Here is a 6000-nt window from a genome sequence, read left to right as displayed (position 1 = left end):
ACACACATGGCTAATAGAATGCCTGAAAATATATGGGGCAGAGGAAAACACCACCAGCTTCCTCAAAAATACAATGCGCAACTGGAATACAATACTTACAAGCTCTGGAATAAGAATAGCAGAGGTTAATATCAGGAGAGAGATCTTCCAGGGCGACTCTCTGTCCCCACTACTCTTCGTAGTAGCCATGATTCCCATGACAAAAGTACTGCAGAAGATGGATGCTGGGTACCAACTCAAGAAAAGAGGCAACAGGATCAACCATCTGATGTTCATGGACATCAAGCTGTATGGTAAGAGCATCAAGGAAACAGATACCCTAATTCAGACTCTAAGGATTGTATCTGGGAACATCAGGATGGAGTTTGGAATAGAAAAATGTGCCTTAGTCAACATACAAAAGGGCAAAGTAACAAGAACTGAAGGGATAAAGCTACCAGATGGGAACAACATCAAACAGATAGATGAGACGGGATACAAATACCTGGGAATAATGAAGGGAAGGGATATAAAAGACCAAGAGATGAAGGACACGATCAGGGAAGAATATATGCAGACTCAAGGCGATACTCAACTCAAAACTCAATGCCGGAAATATGATAAAAGCCATAAACACATGGGCAGTGCCAGTAATCAGATACAGCGCAGGAATAGTGGAATGGGCGAAGGCAGAACTTCGCAGCATAAACCAGAAAACTAGGGAACATATGACAATACACAAAGCACTACACCCAAGAACAAATACGGACAGACTATAAATAACACGAAAGGAAGGAGGAGGTAGAGCACTACTAAGTATAGAGGACTGCGTCAACATCGAAAACAGAGCACTGGGGCAATATATGAAAGCCAGTGAAGACGAGTGGCTCAAGAGTGCATGGGAAGAAGGTCTGATAAAAGTAGACGAAGACCCAGAAATATACAGAGACAGGAGAATGACAAGCAGAACAGAGGAATGGCACAACAAACCAATGCACGGACAATACATGAGACAGACTAAAGAACTAGCCAGCGATGACACGTGGCAATGACTACTAAGGGGAGAGCTAAAGAAGGAAACTGAAGGAATGATAACAGCGGCACAAGATCAGGCCCTAAGAACCAGATATGTTCAAAGAACGATTGATGGAAATAACTTCTCTCCCATATGTAGGGAGTGCAATACAAAAATGAAACCATAAACCACATAGCAAGCGGATGTCCGGCACTTGCACAGAACCAGTACAAAAAGAGGCATGATTCAGTAGCAAAAGCCCTCCACTGGAGCCTGTGCAAGAAACATCAGCTACCTTGCAGTAATAAGTGGTACGAGCATCAACCTGAAGGAGTGATAGAAAACGATCAGGCAAAGATCCTCTGGGACATTAGTATCAGAACGGATAGGGTGATACGTGCAAATAGACCAGACGTGACGTTGATTGACAAAATCAAGAAGAAAGTATCACTCATTGATGTCGCAATACCATGGGACACCAGAGTTGAAGAGAAAGAAAGAGAAAAAATGGATAAGTATCAAGATCTGAAAATAGACATAAGAAGGATATGGGATATGCAAGTGGAAATCGTACCCATAATCATAGGAGCACTAGGCACGATCCCAAGATCCCTGAAAAGGAATCAGAAAAAGCTAGAGGCTGAAGTAGCTCCAGGACTCATGCAGAAGTGTATGATCCTAAAAACGGCGACATAGTAAGAAAAGTGATGGACTCCTAGGGAGGCAGGATGCAACCCGGAACCCCACACTATAAATACCACCCAGTCGAATTGGAGGACTGTGATAAACCAGAAAAAAAATAATAATAACAATAATAATAATAATAATAATAATAATAATAATAATAATAATAATAATAATAATAGACGTGTTGCTATATCTTTTCCCAGGACTTTCCTAGCTCGAAACAGAACTTAAATATTCATTATATTCACAAACACATTTGCCATTTGCTCGACGTGGAAAAAATTCTGCAGCGTAATTAATTTAAATCTTTACGATTTCCAAAACAAGTTTATTTCAGGTGTGATGTTTTTTATGACCAAAGCTAATTCCACCACATGCTATTTTATTTTTATTTTCTTATTTTTTGGGATCTGTCAGTTCAGCACCAATACACTTCGCTACTATATGAAAATGTAGTCCTGAATTTAAGGAATATTTTTGTCCTATTGTTTTCTCTATTTAATGGAACGTTGTTGAATGATCTCATTTAAGAGTCTGACGTCTTCGTTCACGTGAAAGGAAGCTGCTTAATATTGAATTGTTTTACCCGAGCGGGAATAAAAAAAAATATCTTATTCCCGTTGTTGGTATAAATGGTACATGAATTAAACTGGCATTGATGACACAAAATATTAAACTTATCTAACTGATATTTATTGAATTTAAAGAAAATAGGGAATGTTAAGATGCACAATAATGAAACATTATACAGTTTTCTCCGTAGTGCTGAATACGACATATTCTTTAGAAGCTTGAATTTCGAGTCAGTGGCCCCTTTGGTGGGCTTGTTCCTTGTGAGTAGGGTTTCACCTTCTGAATAATAATAATAATAATAATAATAATAATAATAATAATAATAATAATAATAAAATTTTGTAAATATCCTCCAGAAGAAGAGGGGTAAGAACTGGTTGAATGCTGCTTGAATTAAACAGGGCAGAAGAGTGTTACTCCCTTTGGGGGGGGGGGGGGGGGTTATGGGAGGGGGACGATTAAACAGTGAGGAACAAGACTGAGGCCGAAATAAAACCTCACAGTTGCTCTCTGTCTTAATATTTCTTTTCATTTTATAGTCATTTAAAATTATGCATCTGAGCTCGGTGTTGTTTGTGGGTTCTTGTCTTTAATGAAAATCCTTGGTATGGATAATTCAGTTTCACTGAAGGGATCTGGTTTGGCTTAGTTTAATAGCATGACAGTAAATTTTGTTATTTTCGAAATGTATCCTACTGGGATTATTTACGTCTCTGCTTCTCTTTAGGTAAATATGTCTCTTAGCCCAATCCTTTTTTGTTTGATAATATGTTTCCTAATGTAATATTCTGCCTCTTTTATGTAACTCTGATTCAAACTTGGTCGAATTATTCTTTTGCGAACTGGATATTCAAAGCGGTCTGTCCTCGATGCTTATCTTTTCTGGTGATTGATGTCGGCCATTCGTTCTCAAAATTGTTTGTTGCAAGTTTCATTCTGTCTGTTGTGTGAGGTGTGATGTCTGCTGCCATAAAGGATTCTGGGAACGTATTCTGTCTCTTACCAGAGTCACTGGGACGAGGATTGTTTTTGGGAATGGGAGCAATAGGAATCTGGTGTTCTGGATGCATTCCACGTTCGGTTCCGAAGTATAACAATATTTCTGGATGCTACGGTATCCATCGGAAAAGAAATTGAAGTAATGTTTGAAGCTTTCAATACATGGAAGACGAATGAATTTTAGACCATTTATTTATTTTAATAGCAACCATAATGCATGACATTATATAACAAAGATTTACTAAATCTCTCTCTCTCTCTCTCTCTCTCTCTCTCTCTCTCTCTCTCTCTCTCTCTCTCTCTCACAGACGCAACATTCACACTAAAATCTAATGTGAGGTGTCCACATTTCGGCAGGAGGACCAACCATGCGGGCAGCCTCATCAAATGCTGTGTGTGTGTGTGTGTGTGTGTGTGTGTGTGTGTGTGTGTGTGATGTGTGTGTGTGTGTGAGAGAGAGAGAGAGAGAGAGAGAGAGAGAGGAGAGAGAGAGAGAGAGAGAAAATATGCAAATTATATACGCCAGACATTCCTCGTCTGTCGATGGAATTATTGCAGCCTACACAACTGGGATACATTGAAGAGGAGGAAGTCTTGTGGTCTCAGTTTCCCTTACTTGACGTGTTTTTGTGTTTGTGTAAGTGTTTGTACTGGAAGAACTGGGTAACGTTAGCAAGGAATTATGTGCTACCAAAGTGTTTCAGAGTTAAGTACTTAAGTACCATTAAAGAAATCTCTCCCACAGACAACTTGTGTACGAGTAGAATACTTACAAGATGGTCTGTTTATCATTAACCTTCTATATCGTTATAAGTAACCACTTGTGAGAACTTACAGAACAGAATTTTAAAAGTAGATGACTTACAGATGCCCTCTCTATCATGAACTTACTATTTCATAACATATAACTACTTGAGAGAACTTTGAACAGAATTAACTAATACTTTATACCAATCAATGTTCATATTCTCTTCACCTTCTTCAGACTTTACTCACTTACGATAAAAACTGCTTCCCTTTTCCAGATGTGATTTGGGAGTCCTATCTACTTTGATCATTTTCTCCTGGATGGAGGAATAAAAGTGGGAATGGAATACTCAGGAATAGCTCAGGTGGTCTTTGGTGCTCTCGTGTCTTACTTTGTATTTAGTTCTGGTTTGTGTTCGATCTTCGTCTTGAATTAAACTTGTATTTCGACTTGGCTTTCGACATATATTCCGACTTAAATTCGTTAAATCAAATTATAATCGACTACCATTTCGACTTACATTCGACTTACGTTTCATTGCGACTTAAAGTCAACCTATATGCGACTTATATTTGATTAAAATTTAGACTTAAATTCGACTTATATTTTAATTTGCTTTCGACATATTTCGACTTTCTATATATATGTATCTACTAACATATATAATATATATATTATATATATATAATTTATATATATATATATATATATATATATATATATATATTTAATATATATTAGTTACTATATATATATATATATATAATATATATATATATATATATAATAATATAATATATATATAGATATTAAATTATAATATATATAGTAGATATATATATATATATATATATATATATTATATATTCTTATATATAATTATATATAATATATATATATATATATATACAAAACGAATAAAAGTCAATATATTTATATATATATATATATATATATATATATATATATATATATATATATATATATATATATATATTATATATATATATATATATATATATATATATATTTCGACTTTTATTCGTTTTGTATTCCACTTATACATATGACATACACGCACTATATTCGACTTTTTATTTGACCTATAATCGACCTTTATTTTGACTTATATTTCGAATTATATTCGACTTATAAATTGTTTTCGAGAGCATTCGACTGTTCTTTAAAAAACTTTAAAAGTTAAACAGTTTGTTTACTATAAAAGCCAATAAACTTTGCCGTGTTTGAGGGAGACTCTCACGGGGATAGCAGTCCGGACAAACAGGTGAGAAGGGCTGCCACGATATTTTACTTCCACATATTTTCTTTACTGCATTTACCATTTGAGGACACTGCATTATCGTGAACATAGGAAATATTAAGAAATAAATGATTTTGATGACTCAAGCATACCTCCGTAAAGCCGCTAATTAAAATTGAAAATGAATGCTCAAACGCAATGTCAAGAAACTCTTTTGAATGCTTAGTGTTGTATACATAGTGAGTTATCAGTAAAGATGAATGAAAAAGATGGAAAATGAACGGCTCAATATTGAAAGAAAGAATTGATTTTGGAGCCTATAAATACCCTGTGATTGTAATGACATTACTAAATCAATAAATGAAAAATCAAGTCCAATAAAATTGTTCTTAATAATAATAATAATAATAATAATAATAATAATAATAATAATAATAATAATAATAATAATAATAATAATAATAATAATAATAATAACAGTCGTTGGATGGGTGACTGCTCTCCTCGGCGTTGATTCCTTGGGAAAGGATCTTTACCATAATTTCCTCAGTCTACTCAGCTGTAAATGAGTACCTATCCCTGATGGGGTAGGGTCCAGCTATGGGTTAAATAGCAAAACTCAGCAATGATGGAAAGAAATGAAGGAATAAACGACAACGACACAAATGGAACCTCTGGCAACAGAGGAGCTTCGTCCGGCAGCCAGGTATTCAACCCAATTGAAGGGGAAGACGGTCA

This window comes from Macrobrachium nipponense, chromosome 34, assembly GCF_015104395.2.
Source record: "Macrobrachium nipponense isolate FS-2020 chromosome 34, ASM1510439v2, whole genome shotgun sequence".
Lineage (NCBI taxonomy): Eukaryota > Metazoa > Arthropoda > Malacostraca > Decapoda > Palaemonidae > Macrobrachium > Macrobrachium nipponense.
Note: the sequence above shows the minus strand (reverse complement) of the source record.